General features: G+C 41.1%; 1 protein-coding gene across 1 annotated transcript in view; it reads right to left on the bottom strand.

The window, feature by feature from the left end:
• Positions 1-27871, bottom strand: part of LOC121283407 (serine/threonine-protein kinase BRSK2-like) — a 1000681-nt gene that overhangs the window by 644674 nt on the left and 328136 nt on the right. The gene's annotated exons all lie outside the window — the stretch shown is intronic.

Below are 27871 nucleotides of genomic sequence, written 5' to 3'. Positions count from 1 at the left end.
ATCATGGTGCTGGGAAGGAGGGGAGAGTGTGAGGGAAGAAGCACGGGAGATTGGTCTGACACGGCTGAGGGCCCTGTCAAGCGCAGTGGGGGAAACCTTGGTTAAGGAAGGAGGAAGACATGTTAGAAGCACTATTTTGGAAAGTGGCATCATTGGAACAGATGCGACAGAGACGAAGGAACCAAGAGATTGGGATGGATTCCTTGCAGGATGCAGGGTGTGAGGAGCTTAGTCGATGTAGCTGTGGGAATCAATGGACTTGTAATCAATATTGGTGGACAGTCTATAATCAGAAATGGAGACAGAGAGGTCAAGGAAGGGAAGGGAAGTGCCGGAGATGGACCATGTAAAGGTGATAGAGAGGTGGAAATTGGAAGCAAAATTGATAAATCTTTCTAGGTCCAGACAAGAGCATGAAGCGACATTGAAACAGTCATCGATGTACTGAAATAAAGAGTTGTAGGTGGGGGTACAAGCATGACGCAGACCTTCCTGTCACTTGCCATTTCAACACACCATCCTGCTCTCATGCCCATACGTCTGTCCTTGGCCTGCTGCAATGTTCCAGAAAAGCCCAACGCAAACCGGAGGAACAGCACCTCATTTTCCGATTAGGCACTTTACAGCCTTCCGGACTTAACACTGAGTTCAACAACTTCAGACCATGAACTCCCATCTCCATCCTCATCTCATTTTTTAATCCCCTTTTTTCTACATTCATTTTTACTTTTTATTCATTTTTATTTTATTTTCATTCAATTATACATGGTTTTATCTCCTGTTTTTTATCCCCCTTCTATCCCATTTTCTATCCTTTTTTTTCCCCACCACTGCCCCCTCCTCCCACCCTATCCCCTACAGGGCCATATGTTACTTGTTCCATGATGTTCTTTCACACAATGCTACCCTTGTTCTGTTATTATCATTCTATTTTCTTGCCTTCATGCCACTATCAGCACCTTTTTTAGCACTAACCACTACCATTAACACCATCTTCAACCTTTAGTTCACAACATCTTTGTCAATCCCTCCTTTGTCCCCACCAATCGCTGGCCTTCTATCCAGTTCCACCTGCCCCACTCCCCCTTAACAGTATAAATTTCACCACATTTCCATTTCTCTTCAGCTCTGAAGAAGGGTCACATGGACTTAAAATGTTAACCCTGTTTCTCTCTCCACAGTTGCTGCTCGATGTGCTGAGTTTTTCCAGCATTTTCTGTTTTTGTTTCAGCTTTCCAGCATCCACAGTATTTTGCTTTCAGTTTCCTTGTAATCCAACTCCTTGGGCGATTTCACAATTTCAGGTGACTAAATGCTTATAGTTCACTTATGAAATGTCTGCATTATGCTTTGCTTGTGAACCAGTTGCACACTTATCTGTTGGCAAGTGAGCTGATTACAATATATGGCAGACGCAGAGACCAACATGAAATGAAGCACAAGCTATTTATTTACACAATCAACATGATGTGTGCTTCCCCAACCAGACCCTACTCTCGACTAACATTAACATGGTAGCCCGGACTACACAGCAATTGGATCTTACAGTCACATGATCAATCTGCTCACATTCTCTTAAAGGTGTATTACACCTCAGATTACCACAGTCTGTCCAAATGTTCAGAGCACATATGCTTTGGTGTTTTAAGTGGCAATGTTATCGATACGTAAGGCCTTCACATGCTACTACACAGTACAGCACATTGACCCATTAAAGCTGTTCTTTTGGTGTAAGTTGATTCCCTATTACCCCCTTGTTTTTAATATAAACTCCTTGTCCTCAAGTCCCTCCATGGTTTCAGTCATATTTGTGCAAATTCCTCTGGCCTTACATATCACCCACATTCTTCAGTTCTCTGACTCTAGCCCTCTCCCTCCCTCCACCCTCACCTTGCTCGGGAGAAAGCCTTCAGCCACCTGGACCCTAACCTCTACAATGTTCTCTTTAAACTCCTCACCCTTTCCAATTTCTCTCCTTTAATAACCTTAAAAATTATCTGTTCAACCAAACTTTGGCCACCAGATCTAATCTCTCCCTTCATGACCATTCCACTGCCTGGTTTCCATTTCTGAAACAGCTTGGATTTTTTCTGGACATTTAATGATTCAATTACCATTCGGATCATTTGTGAGTTCCAAAGGTTGTCCTAACTGATGGAACAAACTTTATTCCTCTGTCTCTCATTGTGCACCTCCAACATCTCAAGTGTGCTAAGAAATACAAGCGTAATATCAGAAAGTTACAATATTATATCCAATATAATGTTGTACACAACTCAACAGATTTATAATCTCTCATATTAACATATTTTGTAGTTACCATGCCATCAAAAAATAGCATTCACATTCTCTGTAAAACTAATAATAAAAATACTATTAAATCAGAATATTTTTATTTGCTAAAATTCACATACACATTTATGGCATATAAAGGGCATTCAGTGGAATGATTGAGATAAATAGGATCCTAAATTACACAGGGTGCGATACCACAGTTTTCAAATGCTTAAGACTGCTAACAGGTGTTAGAACACTAAATACAAATCTTATCTTCTAACTTAATCATTGTTATGCTATGGATATGAGAATGAAACAGCCAGCATTGTCATTGTCAGCTGTCCCTCAATTCGAGGATGATGGACAAGTTGTCGCCATTCTGAATGTTTGGAAGCAAGCTACTCCCAGTCATTAAAGTCAATGCTGCCACACTTCAAGAAGTGTGGCGTGGCTTTGAAATGTTTCTTTGTCCTCCCCTGGAACGTTGGCCCTTTGAGAGTTGCGAAAACAGGACCTGGCTGGAGAGATGGTTTTCGGCCATGCAAACATATTGTCTAGTCCATTAGAATTGATTTTTCAGGGGTTTTGCTGCCTGAATGCTTGCGAAACCATCTCCAAGATGGACACTAGCATTAGTAGAAAGGATGCAGTGGAGGCATTGCTGATGGAAGTTCTCTTGCACTCTTGTGTTACTGATACAGTCCAGGTCTTGCTGCAGTACAGGAGTGTGGTGACGACAACTGCTCTGTACACTAAGGCTTTTGTTAACTTGCAGAGGTCTTTGTTGTCAAACACTTGTTGCTATAGTTTGCAGAAGGCTGAGTTGGTACAGCTGGCCCAGTGTTGGAAATCCTCGTCAATGGTGGTCTTTTGAGATACGTCGCTGCCAAAGTTTGGGAAGTGCTGAACATATTCCAGTGTCTCTCCTTCAACACATATAGAGGGTAGAATATTTGGCTGACCAGGTGTGGGTTGAGATACGAGTTTTGTTTGAGCAATATTCAAGGGCAGACCAAGTTTTTTGTGTGCAGAATTGAAAAGATTGAGAGTGGCTTACAAATCTGCTGCAGAATTGGCAATGACAATGCAATCATATGCAAACTGCAGATCATGTATATCTATGGTGGTCAGTTTAGTTTTGGCATGATGTTCAAGAGTTTTCCATCTGGACTGCCCTACATTAGAGGGCAGTTGATCTTTGATTCGGCGAGTAGCCACTAGTCAAGTAGATTGTAAATGGTATGCAGCCTATTGCATAGCCTTGCTTGACCCTGGTCTGGATTTTTAAGTCATTTGTTTCGGATCTCCCACTCAAGACAGTTGCAGTCATTATCATCATGAAGTAATTGCAGGATTGTGATGAGATATCTTGGACATCCAAATCTTTGGAGCACAATCCACAGTGCCTTGCAATTTATTGAGTCAAATCCTTCGGTCAGGACAATGAATACAATGAGTTCCTGATGTTACTCTTGGACATTTTTCTCTGTGGATTTGTCTGTGGCAACAAAGATCGTGTTGGAGGTTCCTCTGAAAGGTCCAAAGCCACGCTGTGTCTCTGGGATGATTTCCTCAGCCACAGGAAGGAGACAATCTAGGATAATGCGAGTCAGGATTTTCCCTGCTACAGGCAAAAGGGAAATATCATGAACGTTTCCACAATAAAATTTATCTCCCTTCTTGAAGATATTACAATTGCTACATTTCTGAAATCCAGGGTGGGGGGGGAGCGGTTGTGGAATGGAGATCTTTTTCCTCCCAAATCCATGAAATGAGTGCATGGAGTTTTAAGCAAAGATTCCACCAGCTTTGAACACCTGGTCTGAAGTACAATTGGGGTGGCAGGCTTTGTTGTTTTTCATCCATTTGATTGTTTGTTGCTGATCTCCCATCTCCCATAGATTCTACCACAGGGTGCTGGGAGATAACCTGAAAAGTATCATTTGCCACTGTGGATTCATTGTTGAGGAGTTGTTCGAAATGCTCCTTGGTGGATGGCATTGTCATTCTTAAAAAAAGAAACACCGTCCTGTAAGCAAAGGGGATTTTGTCAATTTGACCTCAGTCCATAAATGGCCCTGGTGGCTTCAAAGAAGCTTCACTTCAGGAAAACATATTGTTGGATCTCTTGGGCTTTCTCTTCCCACCACTCTTATCTTCCAGGTTTGTCTTTGGGCTTCAGCCCGGAGCTGTGGGAATGCTGCCTTCTTGACTTGTGAGCTTGGGTTTTTCTGCCAGCCAATGAAGGCTGCTCGTTTTAGGAGGTCACATATTTCGGCATCATTTTCGTCGAGTCAGCCATGCTCAGCTTATAGCCATCTATCTGCTCACTGCCATCTCAACCAGGCAAAGTGCTTATAGTGTAGTGTGAACAGATGAGAAAATCTACAAAAAAGTTCCTCGTAATCCAAATGCTAGAGGCATTTTCACAGTTTAAGGCAACCAAACTCTTTACTTATTCTCCATTTATGAAATACCTGTCCAAATGTTAACTTCTTTAGCTGTGACCAACAATCCATACATTTCCAATATGTGCTATTTTCAATTTAGATTTAAAGCTTTCTCTTATGTTCCTCTGTACTATGAGTAGAGTCCATGACACAACAGATTGTACATGGTCCGAGCAATGAACTGATAGGTCTTTCTCATTTTATATTTTTGTATCTCTGAAAAACAGCCTAATGACTTAATTGAAAAGAGGTTTCCGTTGGAAAACTGGATAACAAAGTCAAAAGCAAAATACTTGCGATCTGGAATTAAGAGATGCTGCAAAATGAGGGAGGTCCAGATCGGGTCATGGTGTTTGGGTGGTGATAGAGGTGGGAGAAAGGTTGCTCAGGGCACCACAGTGGGCGGCAGATGGTGGCAGCTGGTTTGGTTTTGAGGGCGGGAAGTTGGACATGGAGGTGCGTGGGGGATCGCGAGGCTGGCACTCCTGCTCCACCTGGACTATTAAAAATGATCCAAAAAGCAATTACCTGCTGCTGCTGTTAGCTCATGCCTCCCTTTATTGCTGCCAGGTTTCTTAAGCCCTCAGAAACATGGCTGTGCAACTTTAAATATAAATGGCTGACAAAATCTGAGGGACAGGGCTTCATTTAAATATTATAGCCGTGGATCCGCCTCTCCAGAGTGAGTTATTCAGACATCCCCAAACTAAAAGTAGGTGCACTAACGATGGGTGGAGGTCAGGTTTTCTGTGTTTAGGTGGGCTGTGTTCAAGTTAATACATTAAATTCCTAATACAAAAAAATGCTGTATTCTAGTTAGGTACTAATGAACGCCCACATGATAGCTTATGAGGCAATAACAGGAAAGGAGATAAGAATGAAAGAACGTCCAGGTGATAAAACAAATCTGAAGTGCCATAGCTGCTTTTAGCCTGAAATATTAGAATCAGTCCTTTGGAATTCTGGACAATTTGAAACAAAAAGCTTCAATAGTTCCACTGTATACAGTACATCTCATAAATATATGAGAATATATATTTTCAACACATAATTTACTGTAACCTCTGCAGCTGACCGGAAAGGTATCAGGAAAAGTGTGTACACTTGCTCACACTGCGGCCACCGGCCCATGCACAACTGCTCCTGACACTTTTCTAGTCAACAGCAGGGGTTTGGATCCAACAAAGGCTATGTAGTCTCACCCTGCATTGGACTCTGCAATGTAAGCATTTCCCAGGTGAATTCCGATGTTAAAAGGTAATACTTGCACGTGTGTATGATGCCAGTAATACTAGCAAGTGGCATTATAAATGGAATTCCACTGCACCAGTTCAGTGTAGCACTGTAGCACATAGAACAACATATTTTGCTGGCAATAATTCATCCCAGCTCCGAATCTGTGATTGCGTCACAAGCTCAATGAGATTTACGTGAGTACTACTTCTTTCGGCTAGATCCAGTGTGCTAAGACATTGTGCATGAGTAACTGAGTTAATTGATGTGACACTATAATCAAAGGGTCATCATTTCAAGTCCCATTTTTTTCTTAAATGTTTTAGTCAAAATACATTTTTTATTGATTTTTACCAAGAAGTATCCTTAAACTAAATATTAGAATCAATTCTCTGCATTGAAAGTTGACAATCCCATTTCTGAAATTTCCTGATTATATTTTCATCATTCATTGAATCATCAAAAGCATTTTTATAGAGGATATGGTTGCTCAATGATAGGTGGTCTAAATACAAGAACTTGCAACTGGTTAAGAACTGCAGACCTAAAAATGGGTAACTTGAACTTTATTGTTAGTCTGTGTCAAACCAATTTGTTTTAATGTTGCCAGCTGACACTGAGACTGCAATTGAGCATGTCCAGGATGTGCTCCCCCTAGTGTTGCGGCACAAATAAACACAGCCAAAATAATAATGGGGCATGAGGGTTGAAATCACAACCCAACAGTAGGAAAAATTATTGTGTGAATACATTACCTATCCTGTCCAACTGCTTTTATTCACAAGCTAATGTGACACTGTGTTTGGCTGCTCTCTCTCTTCTAGGCAGACATTAATGGTATCATACACAGGGTGCTACAGAACTAATTGCACACACATTGAGAAGGAATGCTCAAGTTTCATGGGGTAAGATACAATAAACTGGGCACATCATGTACCACATTTTTTTAATGAGAGCAACCCACTGTTGGACATCCTAAGGAAGAAGGTTGACTAGTAATATCCACTACACCGAGAACCTAAATTACTTTAAGTAAAACCTGTTGCTCTTCGACTTAATGACATTGGATAAATCTGGAAGCCCATTGGCAGTGCATCTATGCCCTCTGGGATGCAGTTGGGCATGGTGTACAATAAGATATCATAATGCAGGTTAGATCTCAGCAAACACTGGAGCAACTAAAGAGGAGAGTTCAGGTTAGCATGAAACTGCTGGCAAGTCACCCAACATATCGCCTTAACTGTGGAATGCTGTGCAAATGGAGCACAATGGTATTTCATATAGAATATGGCTGTTCAGCTTAATTTAGTCAGATCAATCCAAAAGATAATTATTTTAATTGGTTTTTAAGTAATCATACAGTAATGTATTATAACATTGTTTAATTCACTGTGGAAACCATAAACATGCACTATGAAAATCAGTACCACCAAAAAGATTACCAAAGAAAGAATATTTCCAAACTAACCAGTTCACGTCAGTCTGAAAGGAATATTTGCATATTTTAAAAAAAGCAAAATATTTTGTGATGTGCTCCTTTTTTCCTACTCTTACTTTACAGGGAGCTATATAGCAACATCCTGTGAAAGAATACAATAAATAAAAACAGTTTCCAAGATATTTGCACTTACAAACTATTCTTTTTTACCCCCCCTCATTAAATACCCATCACTGATTTCTCAAAATAGTTCTTTCTGTCCCAGAAAGAGTGCTGTAGTCCTTGTTTTCTTTTATGCACTCATGGGATCTGGGGCATTGCTGGCGAGGCCAGAATTTGTTGCCCATTCTTAATTTCCCTTGAGAAGGTGATGGTGAGCTGCCTTCTTGAACCACTGCAGTCCATGTGGTGTAGGTACACCCACTGTGCTGTTAGAGAGGGGGTTCCAGGATTTTGACCCAGCAACAGTGAAGGAAAGGTGATATATTTCCAAGTCAGGATAGCGAGTGACTTGGAGGGGAACTTCCAGGTGGTGGTGTTCCCACCTATCTACTGCCCTTGTCTTTCTAGATGGTAGTGGTTGTGGGTTTGGAAGGTGCTGTCAAAGGAACCTTGGTGAATTCCTGCAACGCATCTTGTAGATGGTACACACTGCTGCCACTGTGTGTAGGTGGTGGAAGGAGTAGATGTGGTGTGAATCCAGTGGGCTGCTTTGTCCTGGATGGTGTCAAGCTTCTTGAGTGCTGTTGGAGCTGCACTCATCCAGGCAAGTGGAGAGTATTCCATCACACTCCTGATTTGTGCCTTGTAGATGGTGGACATGCTTTGTGGAGTCAGGAGGTGAGTTACTCCCCACAGAATTCCTAGACTCTGATCTGCTCTTGTTGCTACATTATTTATTTTGCTAGTCCAGTTCAGTTTCTGGTCAATGGTAGCCCCTAGGAGGTTGTTAGTGGGGGATTCAGCGATGGTAATGCAATTGAATATCAAGGGACGATGGTTAGATTCTCCGCTGGAGATGGTCATTGTCCGGCACTTGCATGGCATGAATGTTACTTGCCACTTGTCAGCCTAAGCCTGGATATTGTTCAGGTCTTGTTGTATTTGGACATGGACTGCTTCAGTATCTGAGGAGTTATGAATGGTGCTGAATATTGTGCAATCATCAGTGAACATCCCCACTTCTGACCTCATGATGTAAGGAAGGTCATGGATGAAGCAGCTGAAGATGGTTGGGCCGAGGACACTACACTAAAAAACTCTTGCTGTGATGTCCTGGAACTGAGATGATTGACCTCCAACAACACCAACATCTTCCTTTGTACTAGGTATGACTCCAGCCAGTGGAGAGTTTTACCCCTTATTCCCATTGACTCCAGCTTTGCTAGGGCTACTTGATGCCACACTCAGTCAAATGCTGCCTTGATGTCAAGGGCAGTCACTCTCATCTCACCTCGGGAGTTCAGCTCTTTTGTCCATATTTGAACCAAGGCTGCAATGAGCTCTGGAGCTGAGTGATCCTGGCAGAACCCAAACAGAGCAACAGTGAGCAGGTTATTCCTAAGCAAGTGCTGCTTGATAGCACTGTTGATGACCCCTTCCATCACTTTACTGTTGACCGAGAATAGACTGATGGGGTGGTAATTGGCCAGGTTGGATTTGTCCTGTTCAAAAAAAGCAGGATATACCCGGGAAATTTTCCACATAGTCAAGTAGATGCCAGTGTTGTAGCTGTGCTGGAACAGCTTGGCTAGGGGCGCAGCAAGCTCTGGAGCACACATCTTCAGTACTATTGCCATAATATTGCCACGGCCCATAGCCTTTGCAGTATACAGTGCCTTCAGCTGTTTCTTGACATCACGTGGAATAAATCGAGTTGGTTGAAGACTGACATCTGTGATACTGGGGACTTCCGGAGGAGGCCAAGAAGGATCTTCCATTTGGCACTTCTGGCTGAAGATTGTTGCAAATGTTTCAGCCTTATCTTTTGCACTGATGTACTGGGCTCCTTCATTATTCAGGGTGGGGATATTTGTGGAGCTTCCTCCTCCAGTGAGTTGTTTAATTGTCCACCAACAATCACGACCAGATTTAGCAGGACTGCAGAGCTTAAATTTGGTCTGTTGGTTGCGGGATCTCTTAGCTCTGTCTATTGCTTGTTGCTTATGTTGTTTGGTACACAAGTAGTCTTGAGTTGTAACTTCACCAGGTTGACACCTTATTTTTAGGAATGCCAGGTGCTGCTCCTGGCATGACCTCCTGCATTGTTCATTAACGGGGGTTGATCCCTTATTTTGGAGGTAATGGCAGAAATGGGGGATATGCCGGTCCATGAGGTTACAAATTGTGGTTGAGTACACAGCGCCTCATGGATGCCCAGTCTTGAGTTGCTAGATCTGTTCGAAATCTATCCCACTTAGCATGGAGGTAGTGTCACACAATACAATTGAGGGTACTCTCAATGTGAAGAAAGGGCTTTGTCTCCACAAGGACTGTGCAGTGTTCAGTCCTACTGATTCTGTCATGGACAGATGCATCTGCAGCAGGCAGATTGGTGAGGATGAGGTCAAATGCTTTTCCCTCTTGTCGGTTCCCTCACCACCTTCTGCAGACCCAGTGCAGTAGCTATGTCCTTTTGGACCCAGCCTGCTCAGTCTGTAGTGGTGCTACCGAGCTACTCGGTAATGGATATTGAAGTCCCCATCCAAAGTACATTTTGTGCCCTTGACACCCTCAGTGCTTCCTATAAATGGTGTTCAATATGGAGGAGCACTGACTCAGCAGCTGAAGGGGTGTGGTATGTGCTAATCATCAGGAGGTTTCCTTACCCATGTTTCACCTGGTAAAATTGCTTTGTTTATACAGATGTTTTGGTTATATAAAGATATCAAGGGATATGGGGATAGTGCGAGAAAATGGAATTGAGGTAGAAGATTAGCCATGATCGATGAATATATATGAAGAAAGCTACAGAGGTGAGACAAGCTTCTACAAGCATGAAGAGTGTCAGCATTGACAGAGATGCTAATAAATAATGCGAAGTACATTCCAAAAGCAACATGATCTTTGGCAGCATAATATGGTTCAGTAACATATATCTGGCATGATCACATGCAGTCAGTGATATACTCATTCCACAATTGTGAGACAAGTGGACACACAGTGCATTAGCGAGGCCAGGAACATAGGAAATAGGAGCAGGAGGCCATTTGACCCCTTCAGCCTGCTCCACCATTCAATTAAATCATGGCTAATCCTCTAACTCAATACCATTTTCTCGCACTATCCCCATATCCCTTGATATCTTTAATACCTGGAAATCTATCCATCTCTGTCTTGAACATAGTCAATGACTGAGCCTCCTCAGCCCTCGGGGGTAGAGAATTCCAAAGACTCACCAGCCTCTGAGTGAAGAAATTCCTCCTCATTCCAGTCCTAAATGGCCTACCTCTTATTCTGAGACTATGTCTCCTGATTTTAGACACCCTAGCAAGGGGAAATATTCTTCCTACATTTACCCTGTCGAGCCCTGTAAGAATATTTTATGTCTCAATGAGGTCATCTCTCATTCTTCTAAACTCTCAAGAATACAGGCCCAGCCTTCTCAATTTTTCCTCGTAGGATAATCTTGCCATCCCAGGAATCAGTAATCAGCCTGGTGAACCATTTTCCAACTTTTATCAAAATACAACGTCTTTGTACAGTTTCCCCCCAACCTCTCCCCTCATATGGCACAAAAGTCACTGTGTATTGCTGTCAAATTAGTGAAAGTCTTATTCTCTTTCTAGCAAAAAAAAATTAAGATTAAGATTGCCTGTTGCAGACAGGCTTAAAAACCAAATGCTCCACATTGTCTGATTTTTCTAGCACAACATGAAGGCTGTGTGAAGTGCTGGGTTAGAAAACTGTTGCCTATATTTGATACATTGCCATAACATACCACTGTTACTTTTCCCTCCTCAGTAGCCAAGTTGTGAATCTCTATTTCCATATTCATATAGAAAGATAGTAGCACGCATATATTGCGTCACAGATTTGTTTTCAAGTGTGCCTTAAGTGTAACAAGACTAGACTTCAGGGTGTGGAAATTTACAGCCCTGTCTGGCAGGGGTGGGCTCATAAAACGCAGCGAGCATTCAAAAGTGCACTGACTTGGGACCGTAAAATCCCGCCAGCGTAAAATTCTGCCCAGGTTGTTTTTCAAAGGTCGACTAAAGCATATTGATTTAATTAAAGCATCTAAATACAATCTTAATGTAGCTATGTGTACATTCTGGCATTTCTCATCAATTCACCACAATGGTTGAACTGAAATTAATAAAAATCTATTTGGTAACCTTTTATGAAATTAGAAAATCATGGTAAAACTCATCCAATATATTTGATAATGTAATGTGATGTGATTTGTTCGTCTTTCATTGTCAAAAATGACCATGACATCAACTAGAATTCAATGAGTTAAGTTTCAGGTGTGATGTGTTCGAAGATAACTAATCAGTCCAATTTGAGCATGCCAAGATCTGTTGCAAGTTGGACACAAGTATTGTTGGTACAGAAGAAATGCTTGCAGTTCTGAACTTGTGAAGCTCACATTTCCTGTTAGCCATTGTGACTCTGTTTTGTTCTGAGAAGGTAGCGCCTTTGCGGACAAGAGTTCACGAAATAGATCAATCTTTTGTGAGGTTCTCCCAGGGGCAGTGCAGAAACTCTTCAGTGAAACTTTCAGGGTGTCCTTAAAGGGTTTTTTCCTGGCCTCCATGTGAACACTCCCTTTAATTAGCTTGCCATAGAAAAGCTTTTTTGGCAAGCACTCATCAAACATTCTGGCTATATTTCTTGCCCAGCTTATCTGAAATCTCTTCAGCAAGATGTGGGTATTAGGCATGTCGGTTAGGGAGAGGACCTCAGTATTAGGAAATGTATCTTGCCATCTGGTCTTGAGCAGTCTCCGCAAGCAGGTCATATGAAAGTAGTATAACTTGTTTGTGTGCCTGAAGTAAACTGTCCACGTCTCTCAAGCATACAAGAGAACGTGAGAAAGATAGCCAACCGCTCTGTGTATCTTCACTTCTTCTGAGAGACTAATTCCCCTTCATTCCCAGGCACTTTTCATAGCTTGCCAAAGGCAATGTCAGCTTAAGCGATTCTGCCATTGACTTCACCATCATGTGAACTACTTCAAAGGGTGCTGCAGGGGTAGGTAACTTTGTCAATTGCATCTGTAATAGCTGGCTTCAAGTTTTTGGATGTCAATGCATCAAAAATGGCACACCACCTCTTTCTTTTCAAATGGAGGTTTGCTGAGCACTTCATTATTGATACCAGATCCCCTTTAATGACTTTAAAAATCATAATTTGAATTAATTGGCAACTCCACTCGAAGTTAAAGCATGCCTTCAGCTGACAGCTATCCATCCTGCTTGGACACATCTAAACATAGGGACTATCAGCACACATATCCATTATTTGTGGTTTATCCAACCAGGGGAAAATGGCTTAAACGTAGACAGAAACGCATATCATGGGCAAGAGAAAGATTTAAGAGAAAAATATCTCAAACTGTAAGCAGAAAGATGTCCACTCCTTCACCAATCCTATTTTCAGGATTGAATTATTGGATTTACAATGCAGGAATACCCATTTCATTTAGTTGCAACATCAAAGAGCCTGAGCATATCTCCATAACACTGGACAGATTTAACAGGTTTATTCACTGGATGATTTTCTTTGGTATGTGTCCATTATTGCTGCTAATCATCACCAGAGGTGAACTTTATAATCAAAGTCACTGCCTAGAGAGAGTAGATCATGGTTTTGCATTGTAGAACGCGTGATGTCGGGGGCTTGACTGCAATTTTAGTAGAGAGCCAGGACTTGTCAGGAAGATGGAAAGGCTCAAACAGTTGTGTTTTTAAAAAATGTCTCTGTGGGGCTCAGAGGAGCAGGAGTTCTCCCGCAGACCCCACAAGAAATGTTTAGGCCTCCTCTACTCCAGACTTCATCCTCCCCCAGCTCCTTCCCTCATCCTCCTTTCCTCACATTTACCCAAGTGCCAGCCGTGCATGGGGTGTCCAACTTTCTGGAGGCCAGCAACAGCTTCCTGCCCACTGTAGGTGGGAAGTTGACAGGCAGCATGTTAGTAAGGACCATGAATTAAAATTAATTTCTGCAGTCCAACACATCTCATGGCCTAGCAGCCCAAAATCCATCCAGAGTTAAAATCAAAGCCCTGGCCTTTTTCATTAGTAAACTGATCTGCAGACATAGCATTGTAGTGAAATATTTATCTTACTATCCAAATTTAAGGTATGTCACCTAAGTGGTGGTTAAATAGAAATTCAGCACTGGCTGTCCACTCCTGGTCACTATCCAGTGACACCTAGTAGAAAGAACACATAGGTAGGGTGTCCAGTAAAGGCACATTTGGGATCACTTGCCTAAATTCACAACTGAAGGATAATCACTTAAGCAAGCTATGACAGGGTTGCTGGTACATGTGTCTTTCGTGCCTTCAGTAGGGGAGGTGGGGCCCCGTGGAGAAAATTTGGAGAGGGAATAAACATGATTACCATAGTCAACAAGTGAAAACAAATCATTTTAGAACAACATGCACTCTACCGCTAACTAATTAGCAAGAACTTCAGGTCAAAGTCCAAGATCGAAAGAACTAAAAAGGCAGCTCATGGATCGGTTCAGAAATTTATAAATACGTGTGGCAAAGATTTCATGTATTTTTTAAGCATGCAAAAAAAAATTCCTTTCGCTATTTAAGTAACTTAAAGATTTATTGTAATTCCTCATCAAAAGATTCCTGGTTCCCTGAGGACTTCTGCTTTTCTTACATCAAACCGCACAGCCGATAAAACTGCTGCCAGTTGCAAACATTCACAGATTTAAAACATGATTCTCATTTTGTTTCTGGCAAGAGGTCTCAATTATAGGTAGTGTCATAGCCAAGTACATTTTCCAATACCATATCTTTTTATTTAAAGTTTTGCCTGTCAATTTATATATATCAAGTTTAAGAAAAAGCAAATGATAAAACTGCACAATTATTTTTGTGTAACACAGACATTGAGAACTTTTTCCTTAGGTGACTACACCCTATGGGTGTTATAGATGCTGCCAGGTGGTAAAGGTGAATTTGTACTACACTAGTTTGTTTCAGAAAATGTTAATTCTTTGTCTATATAAAGTACGCTTCATTTTCGAGGTAAGTTAAAGTGTGAAGGGGCTTTAAGGCCCCATATCAATGCAAAGCTTATTATTTGTGTGAAATGATACGGATCAAGACTAAAAATAACAGCCTTTGGCCTGAACAAAAACAGAATTACCTGGAAAAACTCAGCAGGTCTGGCAGCATCGGCGGAGAAGAAAAGAGTTGACGTTTCGAGTCCTCATGACCCTTCGACAGAACTATCTGATCTATTTTCATCATCCAAAGCCTACAAACTCAAAAGAGGTCAAAGGTCTTCTGTTTTCTCTTTGTTCTCCAAAGTGAAACACATGGTCATTATAAGGAAGGTTTCATTGTTTGTCAAAATCAATCTAGATGCTGCAGCAGCAAGTGACAGTAATTGACATCTCCACGTCAAGACAAAAGCTATTCTTCATATGTTATGGTGAACAGATTTTTAAAATTCTTTCATGGCATGTGATGTCACTGGCTAAGCCAACACTTGTTGCCCATCCCCAATTGTCCTTCAGTTGAGAAGGTGGTGGTGAACTACCTTTTTAAAGTGCTGCTGTCCATCTGCTGCAGGTACACCCACAATGCTGTGAGGAAGGGAGTTCCAGGATTTTGGCCCAGCAACAGTGAAAAAACGGCGATATATTTCCACCACAGAATGGCAACAGGCCATTCTGTCTTGCAGATGGTGGTGAACCCAGGCATCTGCTGCCCTTGTTCTTCTAGGTGACACAAGTTGCAAGTTTGGAAGGTGCTGCCAAAGGAGCCTTGGTGAGTTGCTGCAGTGTATCTTGTATATAATACACTGCTGCCACTGTGCATTGGTGGTGAAGAGAGCAAATGTTTAAGTTGGTGGATGGAATGCTAATCAAGCAGGCTGCTTTATCCTGAAATAGTGTCAAGCTTCTTGAATGTTGTTGGAGCTGCACACATCTAGGAAAGTATAGAATATTCCTTCACTCTCCTGACTGGTGCCTTACAAATGCTGGACAAGCTTTGGGGAGTCAGGAGGTGAGTTACTCACTTCAGAATTGCCAACCTCTGATCTGCTCTTGTAGCCACAGTATTTATATGCTGCAAGAGCATGTTTTATCTGCCCATGGTACCAAAAACCTTTGAATTGCCTTGTGACCTTACCCAGAGAGCTAATCATTTGTCTTAATCTCTTGGTGGTTATAGATAGGCATGATCAGTTATATTCTCCAGGTCAGGTATCATATGTGACAAACTGTCACAGCCTGAATGCCAAGCTATTCATAATGCGCTAATGACCAGAAGTGCTATGTCTAGCTATCTCTTCATCAGTTATTTTGCACGTGCCTGTGGATATTGACACAGGTAACTACAGCGAGACACACAGCACCAAAGGAAGGTTATTGAAGCTTGTTAAAGTAAGGGCTGCTTCCCTAATGGGGCTCTGATTAGCAATTTGAAGAAAATGATGCATGGGAGAAAGTGATGCTGGAAAAATAGCAAACTAATAAAAATAATGCGCACACACAAAATAATTTCTTGCAAACCACAGAATGAAATAAATGGTTGGGCATTTCTCAAAGCTCTACCACATCACAAAAACAATTGTGTCTCAAAGGTTTACAACCATATTCTCATAATGTACCACATCACTTGAGTGCTCTTGAGTAATGCAAATAAAAATCACAGGTGAAAAAAATCCCTGCAGCAACCATTCTTCAATAAGAGTATTTTAAGATTCAATAATAATTTGAAAATTAAAGACAGTTTTATATTCTATTTTCCTGAGCTTCAACTGAATTTTGATGGATTTTGGAGCTAATGAGCCAAGGATTTCTGCAAAACCTCAGATTTAATCCTATTCCCCATGCCATCTTATAGTTTGTTTTCCTGAAGCTGATTACTCCAGTACCCCTCAGCTACTATGACCCGATTCACTGTTATAAAACATGCTGCTTCCAGCAGCCCAACTGAGACCAGGCAAAGTTCAATACAGATATGACTGAAATATTTGAGAATAAAGCCACCTGGACTCACAACCCCAGGGACCTTAAAGTTCGTGCCTGTAACTGCTTTGAGATGCAACTGAGTTATAAAGGTTAAGTTTCTGTTGTGTCATGCCCATGCAGACGTACTTGTGGATTTATGGAAAGTGGACATTTCACTTTCAAAAACTAAACAGAGAATTGACAATCTGCTTTGAAGCAAGATGGAGTCAAGAGGTCAGCTGACTTCCTTTCTTTTCTGCCAATGTACATGGAACCACACCAGGCTAGAAGTTAGCCTGCCTTCTGGGCAGATATTAAAATGCAAATGACCTTTTGAGACATTCCATTGATAAGACATTAAAATGCACCAGATCTTTCCTGTGGATTTAATGGCTACCATTGTACAAATACCTGCAGAAGCTAGTTCACAATGATCGTGCAGTTTTCTTGGCTGCAGAATGGATTTAAACAGAATGGGTGTGAGGAGGTGCAAATGACTGAAACTCAAGTTGTCAGGGACCATTTGTGAGGACAATGGGAGATAGATACTGTGGTCACCTGACAGAAACCAGATAGATGGGAACACTACCACCTGGAATTTCCCCTCCAAGTCATTCACCATCCTGACTTGGGAATATAATCACCGTTCCCTTGCTGTTGCTGAGTCAAAATCCTGGAATCTGTTGTGATAAGGAATATTTATTAACGCACCTTTTAGGAGAAGTGAGTCAATGAGTCTGAGAAACAAGGAGATAAAGAGGGACCAGTTCCAGCCCAGCAAAGGAAGAACCCTGCCAGAAATCCACCAGCAGAGAATTGGGGCTAGCGTTTTACCTACCGATTTGAAGATTCAAACCAGGTCTTCGCTACAGGAGTTCGACTGCACCTTGAATGGAGTGAAGCCAGAAACCTGTTGTTGCAAGTAGTAAGCCACTGCGAATCTGTTGTCAGAATTTTCCAACCTCCATTTCTTTAGTGAGCCAAAAGGGAATTATCAGGCCTGCAATGTTTCACACTTCCATCTCGATAGGCTCAAGTATAAGAGTGAATATTTTATACCTTTTTTAAAAAACCTAAGTGCATTACTCTTTTGTAATCACTTTTGTGTGTGCGTGTGTGTGTGTGCATGTGTATATATTTGTGTGTGAGCATGTTGTTGCGAATACATTTGGAGATTGAGAAATTAACATTCATTCATTTTTTAAAATTGAGAAAACCTGTCTTTTGTCTGTTTGAGAGTCAGCACCCAAGGGGTTAAACACACTTTCTCTTCAAAACACATCTATTTGTGGTCAGTTGAGAGGTAAAATAATAGGGCATCCATCCTACCATCTCTCTCTTGCCGGAACAGTTCACTAATCTATTCAGAAATAACAATTCATCTACTTAAAAATAATGGGCCAGGTTTTGCTGGAGTGGGCTATCTCACAGTGTGGCCTGTTAGATAGACTTGTTCACGCAGATTTAGGTTTTCAAAACTTTTGCCCACAAAGTTGCTGAAAATTTAAGCTGATTCTGGCATGGCAAGGGCAGCACAGCGTCTGGGACCTTGGTGAATGATGCTCCAACAGTTCAATTCTTTGACCAATGAGATTTAAGGATTGAAAAATATCAGGAGGAGGACTGAGAAGGAGGGTTTTTTTTAATTAATTCATGAGAATGTGGGCTTCGCTGACTGTGCCAGCATTTATTGCCCATCCCTAGGTGCCCTTGAGAAGGTGACAATGAGCTGCCTTCTTGAACTGCTGAAGTCCATGTGGTGTAGGTACACCCACAGTGCTGTTAGGAAGGGAGTTCCAGGATTTTGACTCAGCAACAGGAAAGGAACGGTGATTATATTCCCAAGTCAGGATGGTGAATGACTTGGAGGGGAAATTCCAGGTGGTAGTGTTCCCATCTATCTACTGCCCTTGTCCTTCTAGATGGTAGTGGTTGTAGGTTGGAAGGTGCTGTCTAGGGAGCCTTGGTGAATTCCTGCAATGCATCTTGTAGATGGTACACATTGCTGCTACTGTGCGTCGGTGGGGGAGAGAGTGAATGTTTGTGGATGTGGTGCCAATCAAGTGGGCTGCTTTGTCCTGGACGGTGTCAAGCTTCTTGTGTTGTGCAAGCTGCACTCATCCAGGCAAGTGGGGAGAATTCCATCGCACTCCTGACTTGTGCCTTGACGATGGTGGACAGGCGTTGGGGAGTCAGGAGGTGAGTTACAGTAGGTATATACAAAGTCAAATGAGGTGGAGATAGGGAAAGAAAGACTGAATTAAGATTCATAGAAAGAGACAAGAAAGAAAGGTAAAATTAAAAATCTGGCATTCTTAACATCTCATAGAACAATTCACACCATAAATGAATGAGACTCCATATTTATAATGTTCACTTTTGGGTAAGAAAGGTTGTCAACGGTCATTATTATTTATCAGTTACCACTTGTCAAAAGGGTGTTTGGAGTCATAGGGCGAAATTTTACAGCAGCGGGATTTTACCTTCCCGCCAAAGCCAATGAGGTTTAGAATGTCTCACCTCATTTTATGGCCCCCTCCCCACCGAAACGGGGTCATAAAATTCTGCCCATAGAATAGTACAGCACAGAAGGATGCCATTTGGCTCACTGAGTCTACTCCAGCTCTTTTGAAGAGTAATCCAGTTAGTTCCATTTGCTGATACTTTCCCCAAACCCCTGCAATCTTTTTCTGCCTTAAGTATTTAGCCAATTTCCTTTTGAAAGCTGCTATTGAATCTGCTTCCATCCCACTATCTGGCAATGCATTCCAAAACCTAACCACTTTCTATATATAACAGTTTTTCTACATGTTGCCTCAGCTCCTTTTGCCAATTGCCTTAAATCTATGCCCTCTGGTTATCAACCCTACAACCATTGAAAATAATTTCTCTTGATTTATTCCATCTAAACCCTTCAGGATTTTAAACACCGATGAAATCTCACCTTCGTCTTCAATAACCTGCATTTATATAGCACCGTTAACATAATAAATGACCAAAGATGCTTTACAAGCTTTATCAGTTATGATGTCATAGAGACCCTAAAAGAATGACATGTCAAGTTTTCACATTTTTAAGAACTTTTATTGTATCAAATGACTAAAATAATACCATTAGCTAAACATTATTTCCTTATGTAGGCAACTTATACTTTATACCAAAGAAATGAGTGTTCCTTATTACTTATCACACATTGCACTCTCCTTGGAATCACAGTCCTTATGGCTAGCAGTTTGCAATTGTTCCCAGCTTCCAGTCGGCTGCTTCCATTTCTTTATTTCCCCAGCCGGTTAGCTTCTAATCCCAGAACTGCCTTTCACAGTACGGGTAATGCTGTAGGATCTTTTCCTTTAGCTCCAAGCTAGGAAAATCTTCCAGCATCTTTTAACTCCTCACAAAACTCTGTCTTCAATCTGATTGCAAACTTCCATCCATGTTGCACGTGGTGAACGTTAGAGTCAGCATTAAGGTGCTGGCTGGTTGTTTCTAACTTTCTATCTATCATTTGCTTTCTCCTTCTCAGTTGGTTACAGGCCACAAAAGACAAAACTGCAATTGTCCACTATGATATTCCCAGGTTTATAGGAAAACCTGTAACCTGATATCAAAATGGCTTCCTCTACATTCTTCCCCATGACAATAGAAATAACATTAGCATTTCTATTTAGATACATGCTTTGATCCCAACTTTCTTTCATCTTTAGAAGTGAAGGGATAGTTTGCAGCACAACCTTTTACAACTTAATAACACCTTTCTGGGGCTTTAGGAGTCTTGGGGTCCATTCATGGTATACTCAGCACCTGCTTGAATTGTCTCCAAGTGTAAATACCTTGCACCTTGCACCTCTCCAAAACATTGAGTCTTCCTCAGATCTCTAACAATTAAACTGCCCAGGCTTATTGTCAGGCAGATTCCAACGGAGATCACATAGCCTCTTCCATCTACCCTACATTTAAAGCTACTGTCCCAAAATATAGTAATCTTATGAACTGGAAGATATATAAGGAGACATTAGGTGAGTTGATCAAAAGCTTGTTCAAGGAGGTAGATTTTAAGGAGTGTCTTAAAGGATGAGAGAGAGGCAGAGGGACTTAGGGAGGCAATTCCAGAGTTTCAGGTCCTGGCAGTTGAGGGCATGGCCGTCAATGGTGAAATAGTGAAGCAATTAAAATTGGGAAGTCTCAAAACTCCAGAATTTGTGGTTTGCAGGTATTTGAGAGAGTTGTGGGGCTGGAAGGGATTATGTTATATCAAGAGGAAAGGAGGTGGTTTCAATATTTAAATATTAAAAGACAGAAGCCATTGTGTTTGGACCCTAACACAAATGCTGATCCCCTGCCCCTGGTGCAATTCCTCTCCTGGTCAACTGTGTGAGGCTGAACCAGACTGTTCACAATCTTGGTGTTACATTTGACAAGATTGGGAGAGGCGAGATTATGGGGTATTTGAAAACAAAGATGAGAATTTTAAAATTGAGGATTTGTTTAAATCAATAGCCAACGTAGGTCAGAAAGCACCGTGGCAAAGGGCATGCAGGGCTTGGTTTGAATTAGGGCATGGGAGGCAGAGAGTTGAACGATTTCAAATTTGCAGAGGGTAGAATTAGAGAGGTCAGTCAGGACTACATTTGAACAGTCAAGTCTGGAGGTGACAAAGACATGGATGAGGGTTTCAAGAGCATATAAACTGAGGCAAGGGCAGAGGCAGACAATGTTACTGAGTTGGTGTATGTATGTGGTACGAAACTTATCTTGGCATCAAAAATAGCACCAAGATTATGAACAGTCTGGTTCAGCCTCACAGTTGACAAGGAGAGGGATTGCACCAGGGGCAGGGGCCATGACTAGCCATCACTTGCTTGCATGCAGCACATTAATGTTAGAGGATGGCAAGGCCTTGAATCCCAACCCTTTTCCACCCTGCCATCCCCGTCGCTCCTCAGGACCATTTGATGGTAGACCCAAGCTGACAGTGCCAATGGCCCTGTTGTCTCCTGATCCAGGAAGATGATCTATAAATTATCAAAAAGACTAGTCTTCTTCTTTAAGTACAGCAGGGATCATCTGGTGTTGCAGCGACGTCAATGCTAGATTCTATAGCATGAGGGGCACTATTTAAACTAGCAGCAGTAGGATTGGCATCAGTAAGCTTTATTGCCACATAGTGATCAACACTTGAAATCGACCTCCATGCGGGGTTATGTACGTAAATAGCTTTGAAGTCAATTCTCACTCTCCAACACTCCTTTGAGTCTTTCATGGAACAGTACAACACAGAATGCAGCTACTGGCCCATTAAGGCAGGTGCCAACTCTTTCAAAAAGGAATCCAGTTGGTCTCACTCCCCTGACTCTCTCACATCCCCGCAATTTTTCTCCTTCAATTTATCCCCTTCGCTTGTGAAAGCTACTTTTGAAAGCATCTTTTCAGTTGTGCATTCAAGATCCATGATTATAGCAACATGTAAACAATGAGCCAAGTTCATACCAATTCCAAGTTTCAAAAGGAAAGGAAAAATGTGCATATTCTAATATTTTGTCAGACACTATATTCTGAGAAAACATCACATATTTTGCTGAGCACAATAAATTGCACGATAAAAGTGTGGCTCCAAATGTGCAAATGCTGCAATCAAATGTTGACTTTTTACTTTCCTGCTGACTATAGCAGTATGAGAGATTTGGAACAGTACATACTCAGCATAAAATTTGCATTCTTCTCTTTGACTACACTGCCTGAGAATATTACAGGATGCTACAGATACTGCACTGCCTCAAACACCACACAGGAAAATAGGTAACTAAGAAATAAGAACTGTTCACTGCGCAGACAAGAGCCTAATGAGAGGACTGACTGGCTAACACCCAGATTGTTATTGGAGTGTCTGGTAAAGGACATTGTCATACAGATTTGGCTGTGTTTTTGACTGGCTAATACTTCAATATACATTGGAGCATTTGCAAAGGTAATTAAACGCAGGTTAAACGTTCAGTAAGAATGCTGCATCTTAGACATGGATTTTGACGGGCAGTGCCATGAACATCGCAACTCCCTTCTCACAAGTCATACCCAGCTGCACTTGGAAACATAACAATCACTTTAAATATTAATGACATGAAAATGTAATTACATGACTGTCACATTAAACCAGCGGAATTTGCACAGAATTACAGGCATATTGCACTGGGGAGGGCAAGTTATCAAAGTGAGATTATTAAATTACTTTTCTACTGGTTCACAATGGTCAGTTCACAATAATAAGTAACAGGTTGAGCTAAACACACACCTTTGTATAATTCTTCTTAATCAACACTTCTGCTGCATGTTCCATATTAACCATGCATATATAATCAAACACCAAAGTGAATCAACTGTGAAGTAAAATGTCTGACGCCATCAGGCAACAAAACCAGGGCACACATACATTAAAATAGCTACTTAAGTGCATCCAGTTATTCTTTTATCGAGTGGCACTTTTCACCTATTATCTCTTTGTTCTATGTTAACTGAAATTGAAGTAACTCTAATTGAGGTACAATCATTAAGCTGGGGAGATTGCTGTGTAATTTTAACCAGGAATAGTAATTCAGCACGTTAATGTCTTTCACCTTTGCAATACAGAGAAACTCTAGTCAGTTGTTTTTTGTTGGGGTGCATTTACATTGTAATTCAGATACCAGGCAGGCATCAACACATTCTGAAGAAGAGTCGTACAGACTTGAAATGTTAACTCTGTTTCTCTCTCCACCGATGCTGTCAGACCTACTGAGCTTTTCCAGCATTTTCTGTTTTTATACCACATTTATTTTGTCTGACTTCTACCTAGCTTAAACTTTAATAGTCTGACCCAGAAGAGAACCGTGCCCATCTCTGGATAGACATATAGCTCTTTTCTAACAGACGAAAAAAAAGTTTAGGAAGCAAGAAGGGGAGGATCTCTCCTCTGAAATTTTTAAAATCAGTTCAGTGGGTTTACAAAGTGCTTAGGCACCCAGTGGATTCCCCAAGTGGTTTTTAAACCAGGTGTGCACCACAATAGATTTTACACTCCATGATCCAGAACTTCAGATCTCCAGATGGTCATATCCCAAAGGTAATGCCCCAAGATGCACTGGGGACCTCTTGGAAGTCCCAATACATTGACTTCGCTGGAAATGCCGGAGAAGTTTGGACTTCCAATGAGCAATAACTCTGCGTCTGGAACCTTCTGAAAAAGTCTCCAACTCTTGAGTTAGATTCGAAGACTTCGGATAGTTCCAATTCACTTACCTGATTAATTACCCAGGAAATGTTAGGAGGATTAAAACCAGTTCTAACTCCTGGGTAACTATACTACTGACCCCACCAACTCCCCACTGGACCTCCCAAGTCACGCCATTCTGACCCCCTGACTAACCCCCCCACCCCCGACCCTCCAACCAACCCATTGACTCCCTGACCACCTGGCTACTCCCCACTCACACACTTACCTGCAATCCAACCCCCTCACTCACCCACCTGCCACCTTACCTCCTCCCGACCCACCTGACACCCTACCCTCTCACCCACTTACCTGCCACCCTACCCCCTCAGCCACCCATCTGCCACCTATCCTCTCACCCACTTACCTTACACACAGCTCCTCTCTGTGGCTTCTCAAAGTAGCTTTTAGACATTTAAATTCTCTATTTACTGGAATACGGCAGCCAATTCAGTTTCTATGAAGATTCCCTGCACTGCTGCCTGCGAGGATTGTCACACTGCCTGAGTTTAGAAGGACCCTCCAACCAGAACACGGGCCCATAAAACCCTAGAAAGGTAGGTCGGTACCTTTTTTGTGTGACCTGGGTTAGAAATAGGGATTCCAGCACAGAAGGGAAGTTCTGGGCCTATGTGCTGTCAAACCAAAGCAACATGATGTTACCACCTCACTACATTTTACCACAGATTTAGATTGGGCCTGACATTGGATTTACTTTGACAGAAATGTAAACTGGTGGTATAAATGCACATTTGTGCAATTATTTCATTAGACTTTTAAAAATATGGATTCAGCTTATAATACCATGACAAAATTAGATAGTTTCCTTCCCTATTCAACATCAACTGCAATAAATTTTCTGCTGGGGACTATACTAAGAGAAAGTACCATTAATGCTAAGGACAGCCCAACAGGTCCAGCAAGCTACTTGGCAATATTCATTGATTGCTCATAATTGAAAACCAGTGCAGATACAGATTAGCTTCTTCTGTGTTGCAACAATTATATTAAACTCATGAAAAATTATACACAGATCTCAGAATGAAAATCCTGATAAAAGCGAGAGGGGTCCTAATTCACTACAAAAAACTAAAATTAGAGAGCAAAAGGAAAAGAGCACAATGGATCTCTGACCATGAAATCTCAGTTAATGATGTTATTGAGGGGCTCGAATAAAATAACAGCAGCAGAGTTTGGTTATCACTGAGCTCCAAATTAGAGTCCTAGTTCATAATTCATTCACTGAAATACCTCTGTTTTTGATTAATCACATCTATATCAGCTATTATTTTATTTTAAATTATTTTAAAAATAATTATAGCATCATATTTCACGAAATGAAATGAAGATAAAAAAAAAATTTTGTGGCACAACTTGTGCTTTGAAGCTTCATCAGGTATGTGATGCGGAAGTTCGAATCATAATAGGTGGAACATAATATTTAACAGTCATTTCTTTGTATAGTTTATCCTGGTGTATGGATTGGATTTGATTTCCTACAGTCAAAGATCCAAATGCAAATACAATCAAGTCTAATTAGATTTGGAGCTAATCTCAATTTCTTTCCTTAACTTCTGGATGTTGTAAGGAATGATATGCAAAAGATACGCAAGGTTGAAAGTAGGCTTATATATCTAACAGTACTACAAAAAGAAAGGTAATGAAGCTTGGCAACATAGAAAGCAGTCATGGCTTTACTATCACTGGAGGATAGCTCAGTGATTTGGCAGAATTGTGATCAGGCTCCTGAAATTTGGCAACACTGGAGGAGGGATGCTGAATTTAAGGAGTTTGAAGGAATGGAACCTCTGAACCAAAAACAGTGAAAGTAGCTAGAAAACTGCTAATGAGAAACTAATAAGGATTTGTTAAATGATCAGTGACCAGAGCTGGCCAGTAAAAGGAGAAGGCCTTGAGTTAATGAAAAATCTATGGCTACCATTTTTTCACAGTAACTGAAATTTCTAATGTCTAAAATAAGGATTATGATATAAAGTAGCAATATAACAATGTATTTCATGGAGGCAAATCAAAAATGCATATTGAGTCAAAGTAGGAGATATTAGGAGTGGTCAAAGAGGTGGGTTTTAAAGGAGAAGTCAGTGATGAGATGGAGGATTTTAGGAGGCAATTCCCAGTTGTAGGGCCTGAACAGCTGAAGGTACATCTAACTATAGTAGGGTGAAACAAGTACAGGGAAATGCACTGAGTCAGAAGCCAGAGTCAAAGGAATGAACAATTCAAAGAATAGGGATTACAGGCCTGGAGGAAGTGGCAGCAGGGCCCACAAACAGATCTCCATTTATTCTCATAGGAATGCTCCCTTAACTCCACGCTAAATATTTGTCTCAATCAGCTATGTTTTTTTTTAATAGCTCATATTTTGGTGATATTTCCACACATTTTTGCTCCGAAATGGACCTGGAAGAGATTGTGAAATATAATGGAAAGATGAAGTATACCCATGCCTCGGCTGTATGCACTCAGAATATCAAAGTTTAAGTCCCATAAACACACAAACGCCTTTCATGTGTATAATAACCCAACATTTTGGTCCAAACCAAATATCTAACAGCAGATAATTATATTTGGAATTTGTCCCCCTCATTCACTTCTGCCTCTTAAGTAATGGAGTTCTCATAACTTGTGGGATAATTCCATATTCAATGTGCCTGGGCATTTTCTGTCAATTAGCATATAACCAATTTATTTAAAGGAGCAATTAGGAGCAGGAGGAAACAAATCAAAATTGAGCTCGACATAGAAAAATTTCGCTTTCAATGTGCATTCATTGAAAAATACACTCTTTACCCAGAATGATGTAAAGCAATATGATCCTTCACAGCATTTCCAAACCACGTAACCCAAGAATGAAATCAGCTGCCTATTTGTTAATGTTGATTGCAAAAGTTATTTCAACTTTAATGTGGTCATTTAAAGTTAAATAAAATGCTATCACCAGGGCACAGATCATGATCGACTGTATAAAATTGGTAGTGAGTTGGTAATTAGCTGACCTAAATTGCTTGTATGTGTGATTGTACTGGCTACAGGACCAAAGATGTATGCTATTGAAATATAAAGCTTTGAAATGCCCCTTGGGGAAAGAGGCAGAAAATGGGATTACAGTAGTTCACCAGCTGGTGAACTAGCACCAGCACAGGTGTGACAGGCTAAGTGACCTCCTTCTGTGCTGTAAATTTCTATGGCTTAATGAATGTAAGGGGATCATACTGCGGCATCAATCACACTATAAGGCTTACTCAGATCAAAAATGATCTTAACCAATTAGACCATTCTTGTTATGTATCCTGCTTTAATCTATCCCACAATTCTACCCAAGTCTGAATAAAGTTTATTTGAGCTTGTGGTCCCTTCAGTGCTACATTATTATTTACTGAAGTGGCCGCCTTGTTTAATTTTGTTCCAGCTGTGAATCATGATGAGAGAAACTCATTAAAGAACACGGATACAGAGTTCATTGGTCATGTGTCACAGCCAAAATGGAACAATAACAAGCGCTGATAATGTTCTAATGCTATGCATAATATCGGGGAAAGATGCACTAGAGGTTTATAGAGCAGGTTTTCAATATCTAGCATTCCACTGACAGTCAAAACTCTATGTGGTTTCTGGTGTTTTCTGAACTCCCTTGGTTTAATTAGCTCATTAGAGTTCCGTCTCAACTATCTATTGTAAACTGGGTTGTTTTCACCTGGGTTTTAATTTTACAAATTTGTGTCAGGCCATTTGTCATTAGAAGAAACCTTTTACATGTGTTCTCTTGTCAATAATTATACCAGTATCCACACATTAGGTGTGAAAACTAAACAATGTGAATTTCCCCCAAAGTCCCTTTTGCAAATATTTTCCATGTAAATTTCCCAATATACTGTGTATGTAGGGAATAAAAAGCCATGCACTAATAGTAAACCTGAGGCACTGGACACAAAACGTAGCATCAGCAAAACTCAAAAACACTTCATAATCAAATTCAGTTTATTGCACTGTACCCACCAGGTACAGATTTATGGTATGTTCTCCAACAACAAGATTAATACTGTATTTAATTCCAAGGTGTCT

This window comes from Carcharodon carcharias, chromosome 10 (genome assembly GCF_017639515.1).
Source record: "Carcharodon carcharias isolate sCarCar2 chromosome 10, sCarCar2.pri, whole genome shotgun sequence".
NCBI lineage: Eukaryota > Metazoa > Chordata > Chondrichthyes > Lamniformes > Lamnidae > Carcharodon > Carcharodon carcharias.
This window is presented reverse-complemented; position numbering and strand designations above follow the sequence as displayed.